The 17,475-nt window shown below is 38.7% G+C and overlaps 1 long non-coding RNA gene across 1 annotated transcript; it reads right to left on the bottom strand.

The window, feature by feature from the left end:
- Positions 1-371: 371 nt before the first annotated feature.
- LOC138286248 (uncharacterized) lies at positions 372-16,809 on the bottom strand. The gene is made up of 5 exons (XR_011201954.1): positions 16,763-16,809; positions 13,880-13,949; positions 8,755-8,805; positions 3,198-3,469; positions 372-543 (listed from the first exon to the last, which is right to left on the bottom strand). It is a non-coding gene; the product is annotated as an uncharacterized lncRNA (long non-coding RNA).
- Positions 16,810-17,475: the final 666 nt, after the last annotated feature.

Raw genomic sequence — 17,475 nt, 5'->3', positions numbered from 1 at the left:
TGTGCAAGTGACACTAGTGGTACTGTAGGAGCTTCACTCGTCTCCTAGTTCAGCCTAAGCTGCTCTGCTAAGCTACCTTTTCTATCAGCCTAAGCTGCTAGACACCCTCTACACTAATAAGGGATACCTGGGCCTGGTGCAAGGTGTAAGTACCCCTTGGTAATCACTACAAGCTAGTCCAGCCTCCTACACATATTAAATCAAATGAACATCTGTGCTCTGGAAGACTAATTTGCTCAATGCTTCTGAAATGTGAAGCTCTTCTGAAGTACCAAAAATTACAGTAATTACAGCGCATTTCAATTACAAGTATCGCGCTGCTGAAATATTGCAGGACTAATAAACAAAAGAAAAACCAATAAAGCATATGCAATAATTGAAATTCTTTACTAGGGAAAACAGATTGGGCTGTAGATAATATTGACAATGTAAAAGACATGCAACTGATTTCGCAGGAGGAAAACATTAAACGGGTAAGCTAGGTAGAAGAAATCATTGACGTTGCTGAGACTTTCGCTTCTATCTCGTTTTCTTCTTTGAGACCTGTTTGAACAAACAAATAAGAACAACGTTTTTGTTTGATATTTCTTTGTACCTATCACAATGTGAAACCTGTTAATGGTTGTTTTCATCACACATGACAAAGCTTTCCTTCTACACATTCACTCCTAGAATGACACGTTTATGTTATCAGGTGTGGGACTGTTAAACGAACATCAGTGGCTGCTGCACCTCTTATAATGACCACCACTCTGAATTTCTGTTTGTGTTTACTGCTCATTTACTGTGCCGTACATGCCACTTAAAGGGGCTGCAGGGAGCTTTAGAACCTTTGCAGGATTACTGAACACAAAACTGTGGAACATTTTATCAAGACTTAATGCTGGCGCAAATTAATGGAAACCGGTGAAAAGTCTTGATAAAATATTTACTCTCCAGCACAAAACGTTTGCTCTGGAAATTAGCCCTAAAAGTAATGCTTTGAGCTACTTTTCATCAAACGAAGCTCAATGGGGACCCATGGTTTTTACACCCTACAACCTATAGTTTTTGATGCAAAGCCCGAGGTACTAAAATTAGTAGGCAAGGCTTTGATCCAAAATATAATGCCTCCTCAAGAAAATGTTTTTATTTTTCCTAACTCTTGACAAATTGCATGTGTGCCTCGCTGTGCAACATTAAATGTGTGAAAAGTTTTAAAGTTAGCCTAAGCATAACATTTTGTCCTGGGAGGATACTTTTCCCACACAAACCCTATGTTCAACATCACACAGACATCATTCCACGATGGTGCAAGTGTGTGTGCGTGGTGATAGTATTTATGCCAAGCCTGTGAATAATTTGGTTTATAATGCATTTCCCTTATATAGAGCTATTTATAGCTCTTGTAATGTCCTTTTTTTCCTCCATCTTACACCAAAACCTTGGATATCTTTCAGCAATAGTTGGTTTGAGCAGAAATGTCTAGGGCATGTGTGGGTGTTTTCAGCCAATCTTGCTCGGAAACTATCCACTTGTCTGCAACCCCACTGCAAAATGTAGGTGGGAGCGAATGGGCAGCCCGGCCCTGATTCAATATATTAGAAATACGAGTATATATAGGGAGCATGACACTAATAAATCATTTAAACGCCAGTAAGAAGCTCTGAGGCAAATATCGAACTTGCTTGTCTTCCTGTTCAAGATTACAAAATGAGTGCACAGCTTTAACACAGAACATGAATGCGTTTTTTTTGGAAATGCGGCCTTTGTGAAATGTATCCCAAAATCCACTCAACAAAATCCGAAGAAAAACAGATCAGTGATGGGGGTAAAACATGGACTTGCCATGCCTGTTTTTTTCAAATCTACAGTTGACCTGTGATCCCATATATGATCTCATCTGTTCACCTTTAAATTCAAAACTCATATTTCCTCACACAGGGATGAAACTGTTACTGTAATCAAACTGAAACAAAAATTACCATAGACTGTGTCAAACATTCGGACATTTTTTTTATTTTATTTGATATTTCAGGAAACTAAAATAACCCACATGTGTTGGACTACCCGTGGTTAATGTCCCACTAGTTTAAAACATTAGTTATCATAGGTCGGCGACAAAAGTAAATAATATATTCAACCTTATGATTGTGCGGATAGACCCGAAAGCTTTAGTCATTAGTTTTAATTTGTAAAAGTTTTCTGTGTATCAGTTAGAGAAAGAACAGTAAGAATGTAAAAAAAATCTCAGATGAAATTAAATATGGTTATGATTGTTTGCTTTCAGCACAAATCGACTAGGCCTGGGGGGAATTTAAATTACAACTACGTAATTCGCCTTGTTTCGGGGATTTTGTGTGACGCTTACTACATAAAATTCCTGACATTACGCTATTTAGTCATGATGCATAATTACGCTGCCACTCGCGGCAAAGTCAGTGCGAAAACAACCAGAAAGTACGTGGCTATTATATGCAGCAACTGTGTTTTCTGAGCTATCATTTTAGTGTGAATCCACCCTCGCATCAAACAATTGACTCAAGGGCGCATTTTGTGCTAAATATAACACTAAATGACGGATTCGCATTTCAATTAATTATGCATAATTTTCCTGAAATTGCGAGTAAGTATGCAGACGCAAATACAGGTATTTCGTCAAAACGTAAAATCAACAATAGGTTTAGAAAGTCATTTTTAAGGCTGATGCAGAAAAATAGAATAGAGTGCTGAATTGCAAAGTAAATTAATGTTGAGTGGTTTTGTTAGTGTGAAAGTGTTACCCTGGGGTGGTATTATTGCTTCAGTTTTAATAAGAATTTTATATCTGTGGCTATGTTTTATTTTGAAGATATCTATGTAATAGGTATGCCAAATAAATTGTCTACATAAGTCAAAATTGCATATGTATAAAATGGATCACACAAAAATAAATTAATTCGATCTGCGATGTCAGTTGCCTACTGAATATTCAAAACTCAACTACTACTCTGTATGCGCCTACTATTGTAAGCTTGTAACCCCTGGGGATTTTCTTTATTTAACATCTGATTTAACATTTCTACCCTAGCTAATGTCTAGCATAGGCAAGCTTCACGCATTGCCTGCTGCTCTTGCTTAAAAGCTCTTACTCATTTATTCATCCACTATTAACACATTGCATCAAGCAGGCAGGAGCTGTCAGGTTCTTTAAAATGTATTGTGGTTGCATTTTGTACCTCTTTGCTTGTCTCGGAACACCTCGGATTCACCGCTTGCCAGTCACTTTGGAAGCAGTTGTAGTTGTTGTTGGAGTGGTTGAAGTAGTGGTAGTAGTGGTAGGAGTAGTGGTGGGAGTGGTTGTAGTTGGTGTGGTAGTAGGGCTGGGATATGGATAAAAGAAAGGAGGCCAATTGAATCCAGGTTGCAAATATGGGCGCCAGTAGTATCCAGGATACCGCTTTGGTGGCCGGAAATTGAAGTATTTCCCTTCCTTACTTTCGTCACTGTACTGTGAAAGCAAATAAAGAAAAATATTTAACAACATCAAAAAACATCTTTTTCTTTAACTTTCATAGTCATACTTTGACAACAATACAAATGCAAATAATTTAGAATTAATCCATACTTTAAAATATTTACATAAATATTTTAAAGCAATTTTGAGGGTGATATTTTCTTCAAGTGGCACACTACTGCTCTTTTAAAAGGTGTTCTTGCCTTGATTGAAAGTGATATAAATTGTTACATAGTGCATCTAATATAAAACAGAAACAAGAAATGTAAACCGCTGGTAAACTTCGGCCCAGATACACCAATATGTAGCACAGGTGTTTGTGTGACCCTTACTGGTTCTTCACAATCCAAAGCTGTGTAACTGTCAAAGCCAATCAACTTTCTTGTGCAAAATGTGTTTTGCACTGAAAGGTTGATGAGAGAGCTGTGCATAACGACTTTGCATCATTGAGCATCAATGTCCTCCATTATCTATGCTAAAGTGGTGTAAGAAGGTGGGCTCATTTCTAACCCCTTTAGGGGTCCAGGCAAAGCCACATCAACCAAATGGCATGAGCTGGCTGAGCATGAAATACTAGTGCCAAACAAAACAGGCACAATTGCATTTCCTATCAAATGGGCATAAAACCATAACATCTTTTTCAAATTCGAACTTAAGGGTTTTTATTCATAAGTTGTTCAAATATCATCTTGATCCAGCAGTAGTGCTATTTGTGAATAAACACCAGCACATATTTCGTGAAAATCGCTTCACCCGTACATATAATATAAAATAAATAACTCTTTCCTGCTACCATATTATATGTTCATTGTTTTTTAGTACAGTCTTACTACTTGTGAACAGTATGTGAGGATGTTGCTCTGTTAAAACACAGCTACTGAGGGATCATATGAAATACTGAGTAGTATAAGGCTCCACACACAATGAGAACATCATTTCTACAAGTTTGGTACCTGGTTGTGGGTGTAGATCCGGGTGTTGAGCTCTGCTGCAAGTCAGTATTGTGCAAACATAACAGACTGCTACAATCTTACATACAACCTCTGTGGAGTACAAGTTCTCCCCCGTCTAGTTAAGACATCCGAGTCACTATTTAAGGATCCCTAAAGTGTGTTCATTAATGGCTTGTGTACATGTGAGTACCTCTGTTGAGGTGTTGTGGTTGGATGACTTAGTAGGGAGTGAGGAATTGGGGAGAGAGAGCTTTCCAACATCACCTGTAACAGAGACGTGATATTTCTTAAAATGCGATTTTTCTAAATGTAGTACACTATGCTTACATACATACATGCGGCGAGTGGCAGTGTAATGTGTGTCTATTTTGTTGTGATGAATAATGTAAGAGTCTTTTTGAGATGCCACCCCTAGATGCACAGCTAGCCCGAGTATGAGATGTTCTTACATACCAGTGAGTCACATCTGCAAAATCCCATCAACCAACATGCAAGAAGTGAACAATGTATGATGTAGCTGTTGTGTGTGCTCCCAGGAAATGCAGCACACACATCAGTAAAGCAGCCTCTAGAATCCCAGACAGCTTGCAAATTGATGGAGTATCAGCTGCATCTATTGCTGGGAAAGCATGCCTTATAGTGAGGTGGCTCAAGTGCCACATGGGTGCAACCAATGGCACCAACCACATGAGCAAAGTTGCCACATTCATATACATCCCTCAACATCTTTGCATTTTCATGGTCGTGTTGCATTGAGACAAATTGTTGTACTTCTCTGCTACTGTGTCTCAGTACCTGATACAAACATCAAGACTGACTTGCCTGTGACATGCCTATGTTGTCAGAGTTGACCCTTTGGAAAGACCCAGTGACCATGAATTTGAATGTAGCCAGTATTATGACATAAGCAGAGATATCTTGGGAGCTGGCCATCAGTGAACGAAGCTCCTGCTCTCAATCTGCTAACATGTCAAGCATCACTTTAGGTGAGAAGTGATGTCTGGCAATTACCTTTTTCCTTGACATCACAAACTTGTTAGTCCTTTACCTGGAAACTCTAACTCTCTTCTACAAATAATTATTCCTCAAAATAAGGGGAAAAACATAAACTTATTCACCAACATAGTGAATGCAGAAAAAGTGTTTGTGCTTGTAAGTTTGTTTAGTATGTGGCCCAGCCGTACATGATTGGTTGATCTCGTGATGTGTTTCACCCATAAATGGGTGATGGAGTCTGGAGCCATCACTCCAGTTCTTAGTTTGTAAAACAAAAAGAAGTGCCAGGGCCCCAGTCAAGAGGCTACTGCAGCTTGTACCACCCATTACTTCCACTAGTGCTGTCAGTGACAGTACTATCACGATTAGCCATCACACTCATGGAAGTGAGACAATTCAGACTTTAAAACAATAAAATGACTTATATATGCCACCGAGCTATTCTTTTAGCTTTTGGTGGCCGGTACTAGTGATTATAATGTATATTTAATTATTAAACAACAGCTGTCCTAAAATAAGCTGAACAACATCCCCATGTGTCAGGCTTTCATAAGAGCAGGAGTTGACTATAAAGTGCAGGTTCAGAGCACTGGAAACCACCAGCTAAAATTGAGCACTGCATCACTCCCTCCATCCATCACTAGGTGTGTTGCAAGGCTTGTAAGACTTTTTATAAAATTTAAAATTATTTCTTACACAAAGTAAATATTTATTAGATCATATTTATTGGAGTCCACGGGACGGTGTTGCAGAACATGTGAATGGCCATGTGGAGAGAGATTTCTCAAAGGCTTGGCTGAAGTAAATTTTTTACTGTTTTTTGCCCTTTCTGGTTTTAGTGATTTTAGAAGTATTGTTTGTAAATAGCACTTGAATTACTCTTTTGTGGGCTTTTTTTTCATTTGCTTGTCCCTCCCTAAGCCCCTCCTTGACATTCTTAACCCACTCCCATTTAGGATTAAGCATTCACCATTTTCCAGCCACTTCCCTGTCCCTGCCATATTTACTTGTAAAGCTCAGTGCTACATGTAGAAATATCTCTGTACACATACCAGAGATCTCTGCAGAAGAAAGATCAAAGTTCCGGAGAGGAAGGTCTACACATATTGGTCAGTTGCGAGTATTTTGCGATATGTGAGTAGTACTAGATCATGCACAAAAAGCAAACTGGACAACCAAATATTGCCAAAAGAATTATGTAGATAATTGTTCCCTATTTTAAAACCTCTCACTCTTATCCCACCACATTTATCACTAAAACCTATACGTACATGTGAGGAGATTGCTGTACTTATAGCACAGATCTCTACATAGAAAAGATAGGAGGCTTAGGCGGAGGTCTCCAGATATAGGTTTGAGGATGGAATTTTGTAGTGCGTGAGTAGTACTATTTTAGTGCTACCAAACTTTATGAAAAGTGCAATTTGTGTGTAAGCCCCACAGTTGTTTTCCAGTTTTAACACTGCAGATTGACTATATGACCCATGTCTATGGCCCATTATATACAAATCAGTAAAAAAATTACATTAAAAATATTTTAAAAGCAAGCTAATTAATTTAAGAAAATCAACTATCACGTGTTGAATGACAAGAGATAATCCAATGTTGCTAAAATAGGGACCTAGAGATGACGAGGCCAATTGAGTGGCCTTTTAAACAGACTTTATTGATTTTCTGATGCTATAACATAAAAGAAAGACATCACAAATTTCATCATAACACTCCCATCCCTCCTCTCACATAGCAAGTTAATAAACGGACAATATCTATCTTTCAGCGTGGGAGCAGAGGGGTCCCAGAAGAACAACCTAGTCAATCAGATGTGAACAGAAGATTTTCAGGGACATTGAGTGTTCCTAATAAATGCTTTTATTAAGTTATTTATTCCTGATCCGTAATTTCTCCTATTGCAAATCAGGGACTGTGAAGTGAATCATGATATTTTATGTCTGGTGACAGACAGCTTTAACTGCTCAGAAAAGCATGTCATCAATTCATCAATAAAATACTATAAAAAGTAAATAGATTGAGTGAGCTTTAGCCATTGACTTTTTCATAGTTACCATTGTTTGGATAGGCTGTCTATCAAGACTTTGGATTTTTACTGATGGTTACATTTTCATATTTCTGTCCTCATTAGTTTTAGTGATATGACATCAAGTAGTACTTTATACAGACAACAAATTAAACATAATTTATAGCTTGTAATTGAGACATTGTTTGTTAGTTTTCTTGGATGTATTTACCTTTCCTTTGTATTTGCTGATTTAGATTTTTTTAGTTAGGAATTGTGTGTTGTTGTAATGCCCTAGATAAGATTTCCATAAAGGCACAGTGATGTTCACTAATCACCCTTGCACATTCATTTGTTTTACCTTGCAATGTCTCAATAACATGGTATTGGATTTACAACTTTTTTCACATCGTAAAGACTTATGTGCATACAGAGAGATGCAACAAAATTGTTATTCGAGGATACATTTTAACTCTGCCAAAGCAGTCTCTTCATATTTTAAAGTGCACATACCACACTTAAATGCAAACTTCAGTTACAAGTGGAAAGTATGAGAATGATTACAAATCACCCCTAGATCTATTAAGAAGATGAGAGAATTAAGAGACTGTTGGGGAAATATTTCTTAGAAAATACTCATTAGGGCGTGGTTTCTGAATATCGAGTCCATGATATCATGGCAAATATATTTGTGGACAAAATATTGAATGACAAAATATGGAAAGATAAGTGTGCATAAGTTTTCTATACCGAACTCCACATCTTTGTATCTTGTCTGTATATGTGTCTTCAAGATACACAGATGTAGAGTTAAGTGCACTTACCTTTCTATATATTTGTCCCACAATATTTTGTCCACATTCTTAGAATGTCACAATATGTTTGTACTCGATTTTCAAGAGTACAATCCGTAATCAGCTTTATCATTCAAGAAAGGGAGTTAAAGTGGATACCTCTAATAGTGTAAAGTAAAAACAGACATTGGAGTAACTTAGAAGTGTGATAAATTACAACTGTTTTAATAGATTGAGCTTAATTGATTGTACATTGTTGTATTCAGCTTTCTGATGCAATGTGTTTGTTTATTCTTTCATGTTGGTTTTTTTGTGTGCATTCAACCTTTCTTTTTCAGTCACTACCGGGAGCCATCATGTCATTTTGCTTGCAAGAATGTTTTTGTGTTTAGGATTAATACTCTTGTACTGTTTTAATGTAACATGTGGAACTTTAAAATAAACATAGATTTCATGTCTAATAGTTTGAAACTCTTAGAGTAATAGTTATTGTTTATATGAAAAATGGTACAATATTATTACCGATCCACTGCGAGAAGAACTCCTGACTTCACGCATATGTTGTTCTGCAGTCTACAAGGCAATAAACCATCATTAGTAGAAAAAAAAGTAATGCATTGTAATTAGTGGTCCGCACCCTATTCACAAAACTCAAACTTTACTGTTTATTTTATCATTTAAAAATATACTACATCATTTGACTTGGCTCCATGAGACATAAGTAATCAGTTGGTGTCATTGAATTCAAAAATTGAAGTACAGTTCTTTAATACAAAGTCCTTAAAAGTGAAAAAGCAGTTATTCTTGGATAACATAGCAAGATAGTTGGGGGGAGTGGGTAATCACAGAGAAGACAAATGAGAATAGGTATGAAGATCAGGAGACAGTGCCATCTGCACTGGAAGAGGTTGGGAGACCAGATAACCAGATAGGATGACCAGGATCGGTGCAAGAATTTAGACCACCACAAGGAACATATTATTTTGCTTACAGGAGCATTTCCATAAACTGAAAAATGACCCCTCTTCTGGCCTTTTGCAGCAAGTGGATCATTCCATTAGGCAGCATTATTAGGTTGACGTCTTACTTTCTATTGAAATGCTGGCCTCTGTCTAAAACAGAAGTTTGATAGGAGAGGGAAGAACTACTAACACAGTCAGTCATCATCAGGTGTTCTTCTCTGGTATATGGTATAAGGCCAGAGTTTTTGGTCGGGAACACATGCTGACAATTTTCTATGTCCATTGAATTAGACGGAGGTCAGGGATCCAGAAGAATAAGACCAACTCCTGCACTATCAGCATCCCTTAGGTGCATAAAGAAAATTACTTAATACAATGTTGCACATGCTGATTCAAAAAATCAGATATTGTGGAATTTTACGGATGTACATTTTATCAATAGCAGGGGCAGTGGTGGAAAAGGCACAAAAATAGCAGATTTTCCATTGTTGGAGATTGAAGCATTACTAAGAGTATTGTTGGAGGGGAGAGTGCACTGCAAAATAGAGGAATTATCCACAAACTAGTAAGTATCTTGATATTCAATAGCGTTTTCTGGAATGATTCTCACGTTTAGAACACTTTTTAAACTACTCATGTAGGAAGCTACAATATGTTTCTTTCTTAAGCTTTCTTAAATTATGTATGCAATAAAGTACCCCCCGCTGTACATTTTAAGGATATTACAAGTCACTCAGGAGTTAATTGACCATATAAGGGAACAAGGACGGAGGCCAAGTTCCTTTATAAGGTGTGGAACTTTGAAGCAACCTGCAATATCCTTATCATGTGCGAAAGTGGTGATTTTAGTCCTTATTTTACAATGTCACACTATCACCCTTTCCACAAACTATTTAAATCCTTGGTTTGTAGCTCTTTCATAAGAGAGAGCATGTTTGCAAACATGAAGAATAAAAATAAAATCTGTAGTGCAAAATTAAACACATCAATATAACTGTTAGATATTTGTTGAAGAAAGATATTTGGAAGCAGTTTACTGCAAGTCAGTTTTGTGTACAATAGGCACAGTGGAAACATGCAGAAAGATTCTAACTTTGTTGTAATTGTGCAAGGAGTATATAAAATAAATATGTTGCAATAAATATCTACTTTCTGCTTGACTCTTTACAGCTAGAAAAACAGAGCAGAAGAAAAAAAGGCAACATGCCTTTTTGTTCTTTGAATTGACCTGACCTGCCTTTTCCCTCAGCTTCTGACTCTGATAGCCGGCACTGTGATGTCAGAACTCAACTATAATAAGTTTCTACAGTTGAGTTCGGATGCAATTTCTTTATAATCTGCCACTGGGAGCGTCACAATTTGTAGATATAATGAAATTAGAGCTGAGTTTTTGGACAGGGATCGCAGAGTCCTCAGTATTATAAACAGATAGGAGCACTTTACGTTACCAGGGGCATCGACTGAGAAACACTTTTGACGGTGGAGAAAAATGTAAAAATGTTTCATGTGTAAATGTATGTTTATGCATCATTAATTCATGTGTATTTTCCAGCAGGGCACTACATTTTGTCCCTCTGGAGTACCCATGAAAACCAATGTCTTGCATATTTCCAGGAGTACTTAAGGGGTTTCTTGTGAATCGTCACAAAATCATAATATATACCCTCAAATCGAGTGTAATCCTACAGAATTAAATTTCTGACTTTTACAGTGTGTCTTTTGAAATTATTTTCTTAGTATTCAGGTTATTTTAGGAAGGAAAATAAAAATTGGTTAAATGTTAGGTTGTAAACAGATAAAAAAAAATTGTATATCTTTTCTAAAGTATTCACACACTAGCAAGCATGATGACGCAGTGAGCTAACATTCGCCAGTGCTAAAGTGTGCTCATATTTGCAAGTGCGGAGAACCGATACTCATATTTGGTGACCATGACTTTTGTTAACATCCTATTCTGGGCAGTGCAAAAGAAAGACAGAAAAAAAGACAAAAGGAGGCAAAGAAAGATAAGAAAACAGGGAAAGTAGATTAATAAATAAGTTGCAATTCTCTGATAAAAACAGTCAGGAACGGGGCATAGCTTCAGGGGGCGCTTGGGGTGTTACACCCCCTGATAGATGCATTATTTAATAAATAGTTGGGTATAAGAACTTTCAGTCAAGTATGTTAAAGTGCCATTCAGATTTCACCTGGGATTTTGAAGTAATCTTTCAAACACACACACACATACACACACACACACTTTTCTCTGTTTTGAAGGTCTTAAAACATGGTTATTTTACAAAATACGGTGTTTTACGTACTTCTCACAATCCAAATTCCTTTCCCTTTCCACTAGCCCTCAAGCCCATTTCATGCACTGCTTCTCATATTATGAATAACATGATATTATAGCATGATTGTCAGGAAATCTGAAGTGCACACTCCCCCACCAGTCTTACTGACCAAGCTACACCCATGGTCATGAAGTGTAAGGACTGAGAAGAAAATGGCTTGAAATGGGCTTCAGGTTGCTGCCTTGGTATTTGCAACTACAGCATGCAGCAGCACCTATTGGTGGAGACCTAAGGAAATCTATGCCCACCTACATTTTATGCTACTACCAATTCGACATAGCTGTGCTTTTGCGGTCAGGAGCACAAATCCTGGCATGGTAGACTGAAAGTTCCATGTTTCCATAGTCAGTAAATTGAGCACCACAAAATAGCTACTTAGGGCCATATTTATACTTTTTGACGCAAAACTGCGCTAACGCAGTTTTGCGTCAAAAAAATTAGCGCCGACTAACGCCATTCTGAAGCGCCATGCGGGCGCCGTATTTAATCAATGACGTTAGCCGGCGTTAGCCGCCGGCGCTGCCTGATGTGCGTGAAAAAAAACGACGTACACCAGGCAGCGCCGGCATAGGGGGATATGGAGCTTGGGCGTCAAAAAATGGGGCAAGTCAGGCTGAGGCAAATTTTTCGCCTCAACCCGATTTGCGCCATTTTTTTCGACTCCCAACCCCCATAGAAATGACTCCTGTCTTAGCAAAGACAGGAGTCATGACCCCTTGCCCAATGGCCATGCCCAGGGGACTTCTGTCCCCTGGGCATGGTCATTGGGCATAGTGGCATGTAGGGGGGCACAAATCAGGCCCCCCTATGCCACAAAAAAAAAAAAAAAATACTTACCGGAACTTAACTTTATGACCCTGGGATGGGTCCCTCCAGCCTTGGGTGTCCTCCTGGGGTGGGCAAGGGTGACAGGGGGTGTCCCTGGGGACATGGGAGGGCACCTCTGGGCTCCTTCCGAGCCCACAGGTCCCTTAACGCCTGCCTTGTCCAGGCGCTAAAAAACGGGGCAAAAGCGGCCGTACGTCATTTTTTTTGACCCGCCCACTCCCGGGCATGAATTTTGCCCGGGAGTGTAAATACGGCGCACATGCCTTGGAGTCAATTTTTTAGACGGGAACGCCTACCTTGCATCTCATTAACGCAAAGTAGGTGTCCACGCTAAGAAATTACGCAAACTCCATGGACTTTGGCGCTAGACGCGTCCAACGCCAAAGTATAAATATGGAGTTCGTTTTGCGTCGGAATTGCGTCAAAAAAAACGACGCAATTCCGGCGCAAACAGAGTATAAATATGCCCCTTAGACCGCCTCTTAATTGCAGTGCTTAAAACGGCAGATGTAAAATACGTGGTACACGTATAAGCTTTGGTGTACTTGTCAATAGACATCTGAATGAAACAACTTTAATATTGTGGTTAAAGGGAGAGCAGAACATTAAACCACCCCTCACTCACTGCATTACCCGGCAAGTAAGAAAGTACAAGCTCTTTTGCTCAACAGTGAATCTTTCAAAGGCCATGGTCAATAATAACACATAAAAAGTTACCCATTAATTCACTTGCTAAGTAACGTTTGCAAGGATACATATGAAGTTGCATTAGTAGACCACAAAACTCTGTGGAATCCCAAAACAAATATCTAGATATTCAGTCAGTTGCACATCCCTTACATAGTAGTCCATGCAAGGCCAAAAATGGCTATTCTTTTTAAATCAGACCTCTTTTTATTACAGACTGGTCGTCGGTTTGGTACACATGAACGTGGCACAACCATTCATAAATTCTATCCAACACATATTTATCCTCTGATGAACTTTAAAAAGACAATTCTATCTTGGAATCCTTAGATGCGAAGTAAACACGCGCATATCATGAAGACTGTACCCTAAATGAGCAATCAAGGCGAGGAAGAAAATAATATTTTACGGATGCCGAGGAGTCAAACTTAAGCTGCTGTCAATTCTTCTGGACGGCGTAAAAGCCCTCTGTAGGGTGCTGCAGGGTGCACTCATAACTTTATAAGGAAGTCCCTGGGTCTGATTTAAGAAGTCTTATAAGTGATCTACGAAAGCTGCCTAAATGTGCTACAGATTTAAGAATATATCGAGTTTTACTACTCAATTTATAGATGTTAGTCTGTGTAATTTACATTATATTTGGTGCACAGTAAATTGAATTCGCCTACATTTTCTGATATAACAATGATAGCTATATGCATTCCCTGTCATTGTTATTACAAGGCATTCTATAGCTCATTTTCGGTCATTGTGCAATGGTTGCATAGGGAAGTTTCTGTTATTTTTCTCATATCCATATTAAGCGCCTTGAAAAGATGAAAAATGGATACTTACACAGATGCAAACATACAGGGCCAAAATGCAAGAAAGGACAAGTATAGTCTTCATTGTTCTCTGTATTATTCTGCAATCACACAATAGAAAAGCAATTGTTAGACAATGACTTATGTAAGGGTGAAATTATAAAAAGAAAACACTTTTTTCCTGTTTTCATTTATTTTCTCTAATAAAACCTCGTACCGCCGCCTGCTTTACACCCCTTCGGAAACATAAGCATTCAGATTTGATTGGTGCGCTTTACCTTAATTTACCCAGTGCTGGTTGCTCGTGTAAAATCTCATTGTACAGATTCTTTATTTTATTAGACATAGGCGTTTGTTTGCAAGTGAGAATATTTTCGAATGTTCAAACGTGTGCTTCTTATTTGTTTTTATGTGTCATTCAATTAGGAACTTGTAAATATTCCAGAAACAGATCTTCTCGTTGTGCGAGGTTGGAATTAATACAAATGTTCTCGTTCCAGGTCAGTCTCTTTTTTTCTGCAAATACCAACAAGTCACGTATTGAGCCCGTCCTAAGGACCTCATTTAGAGGTGGGAGAACTTGGGACATCAACACAAAATAATGGCCGATGACTAATTTTCTAAGCTTGTTATTCTCTTATCCTTTGAATTACCTTCTTCTGACCCCAGCAGAGTGAATCCTTTACCTCTCGCCTGTGCGTCACTGGCTACTCTGCCCTAGTGAGACTGAGAAAACTCTCTGCAGGTCAGGCTAATTGGTTATTTTATTTCACTGAAAAAAGCTCTGATGTTTACTGCAAAAAATAAAGAGGCAGATTTGCAAGAAAGTGGCACATCGGTCCAGATGAGCCACTTGTCTTGCGTGCTCCTACCGCCACCTAATGACACAATGGTTGCACCATATTTACAATACAGTGCACCATGGCTCACATTAGGACAATAGCATCAACATTTTTTATGCTATTGTGGCGCTTTGCGACACTAGTGTAAAAAATGTTGAAGCTATTGGGGCACAGTGCAAGGAGTGTCATTGGTTACAATTGGTGCATTCTTTTGACGTCTGCTTTGAGCAGGCGTTGAAAATGATGCCAAAATTGGCGCAATTAAATCTTGCAGATTGAATTGCGCCATTTTTGCAGGCCTCCTATCGCTGCAACGCCCCCCTTGCATACATTATGCCTGGTGGAGGGATAATGTGGCGCAAGGGATCTCAAAGTGGCGCAATGCATGCATGTGATACAGGTTTTGGAAGGGGGGTGTTAAGGGGGTCCCTTCCTAAAAGCAGCTTGCAGTGGGACGTTAGAATGCTTTGCAACGGAAATGCTGTCGCAAAACCATCACAGTTTGCCACCAACTTCAAGTTGGTGGTAACCCATTCGCAAATGGGAAGGGCACTCCAAGGGACCCCATCCCCTTTGTGAATATGGGTGCAAACATTTTTTAAGAGCAGGTCCTATGGACCACTGGCTGCTCTTAAACATAAATAGAAATCTTTTCAGTTTCCTAGTTGAAACACATCCTATTTTCCTTTAAGTCAAAACAGATTGTATTTAAAAAAAAAGGATTTATTTAAAAAGAAATCACAGATACAGTGGTCTGCTGGCCTCAGCAGGCCACCATCCCTGTGATATTCAGCCATTCCTAATAGGTCACAATTTGTCCTCTACTTCATGAATATTGATGAGGTAGGTCCATTTGCAACTCACTGGGAATTGATAAATGTGTCTGAGATACATTAGTACATCACTGTTTGTGATTTCCCAATTGTGAATCACAAAAATTTGCAATTAGGAAATAGCAAATACAAATCTTAGTACATCTGGCCCCAGATCCTTTGTTGACTTAGGGCCAGATGTAGGACCATTTACTTTTGTGACTTGCAATTTGTGAGTTGCAAAATGAAATGTACACAGACACATTTGACTATTCCCAATGGGGTCGCAATTGACCTGCCTCATCAATATTCAGGAGACAGGTCGCAATTTGCAACCCATTTGGAACGGGCAACAACACAGGAATTGTGGCTTGTTGGGGACAGCAGACCACCATGTCTGTTTTTGCTTTTAAAAAAAGCAACATTTTTTTTAATGAAGCATGTTTTCCTTAGTGGAAAACAGGATGCGTTTCAAAAAGGAAAATTAAATGTTTCGATTCACTTTTTAAGGGTTGCCATTCACAGACGGAAAAGGGTTCCCTGGGACCCCTTCCTGTTTGCGACTGGCTTACCTCCTACTTGAAGCAGGCGGAAAACTGCAATTGTTTTGCGATCACATTCCGGTCGCAAAATAATCGCACATCCCCCTGCGACTCGCTATTAGGAAAGGACACCCTTTGCACACCCCTTCCTAATAGCGACTTGCAAACCCTGTTTTCGAGTCAGTAATAGGTTGCCAACTCGCAAGTAGGGTTTGTACATGCCAAAGGCCATTTTAGCAGTCGCAAACAGGCTGAATCTTTGTTTACAACAGCTAAAAAACGGTTGAACATCTGGCCTCTAGTGACTTAGCAGATCACTCCCCACCTTTTGAATGCTCGCTTATCAATTCACTCCTACCCCATGAAAAGCAAGTTCACTCTGAATGTTGTGTATCTGGTTTAATATAAAGCCCTTTATTTCCCCTGCAACTAGTTCAACTCTGATCAAATATTGCTCACAAATTATTCAATAAAAAGTATCATTAAATGTAAAACAAATGTTAAGATAAAACAATATTGTGAACAATGTCGGGGCTCTAAAGAGATGCAGAACAGACAGGCTATGGCAACCTCATATTTTCCCTTATTTTCATGTTCTACATACTAAAAACTGAATGAAAACATTAATTACATCTAAAAGAAGAGCGGTGTGGATGCCAAAACACACACAGATTGCCATTTCACAAAAACAAAGTGAAGCACAAGGATATATCCTTACCTCTGTCTTCAGCAGTATCTAGCAATTGATTCAGAGAGCTTGTGGAAATGTGCTGTGCTCTTCTGCAGAATTTATAGTGAAGTAAAACGTTTAATAGATTAACGGGATTATCTATAAAACAATATTGCTGCTGCTTGCGTGAGAAAAGGAAATACATGGGTGGAGTACAGGATTTATTAGCACAATGGTGATGAATGTGTAATTCCATTCCAGCAAAGAAAATTAATTTTCTTTTATTATGGTTGAACCTATGAACAAATAGTGCATTTTTGTCTTTTGTATTGAGTGTGAATGTATGTATCAAATGTGCCATGGAGTGCTTCTGTATTCTTTTGTAAGTGCTTGAGGTGGAGAATGAGCTGTGTTTGTCAAGCAGCAATACCTTCAGACAGAAACTGAGGAACAGATTCATCAAAATGTTTTGTTGCCCTTGCATCACGAAAGGTAATGGAAGGTCAATGCAACACTAAGGTCACATTTAACAAACCACGCAAAGTCGCCTAGCATTCTATGGGTGGGGTGTTCCCATGCATCTACCCATGAATGCATACCAAGATTTGGTTGACTGGGATTTGGTTTGGGCGTGAAGTTGCTGTAGATGCTCATAATTTTGTTGTGGATGAAGTTGGATAGGACATTACAGAGTTATTGAGAGGGGTGGATGCTGTTGACGGAGGCTGTGAGCATGGTGAAATCTTTGATGATTGGGAAGA

This window comes from Pleurodeles waltl, chromosome 1_1 (assembly GCF_031143425.1).
Source record: "Pleurodeles waltl isolate 20211129_DDA chromosome 1_1, aPleWal1.hap1.20221129, whole genome shotgun sequence".
NCBI lineage: Eukaryota > Metazoa > Chordata > Amphibia > Caudata > Salamandridae > Pleurodeles > Pleurodeles waltl.
Note: the sequence above shows the minus strand (reverse complement) of the source record. Positions and strands in the feature narration are given on the sequence as shown.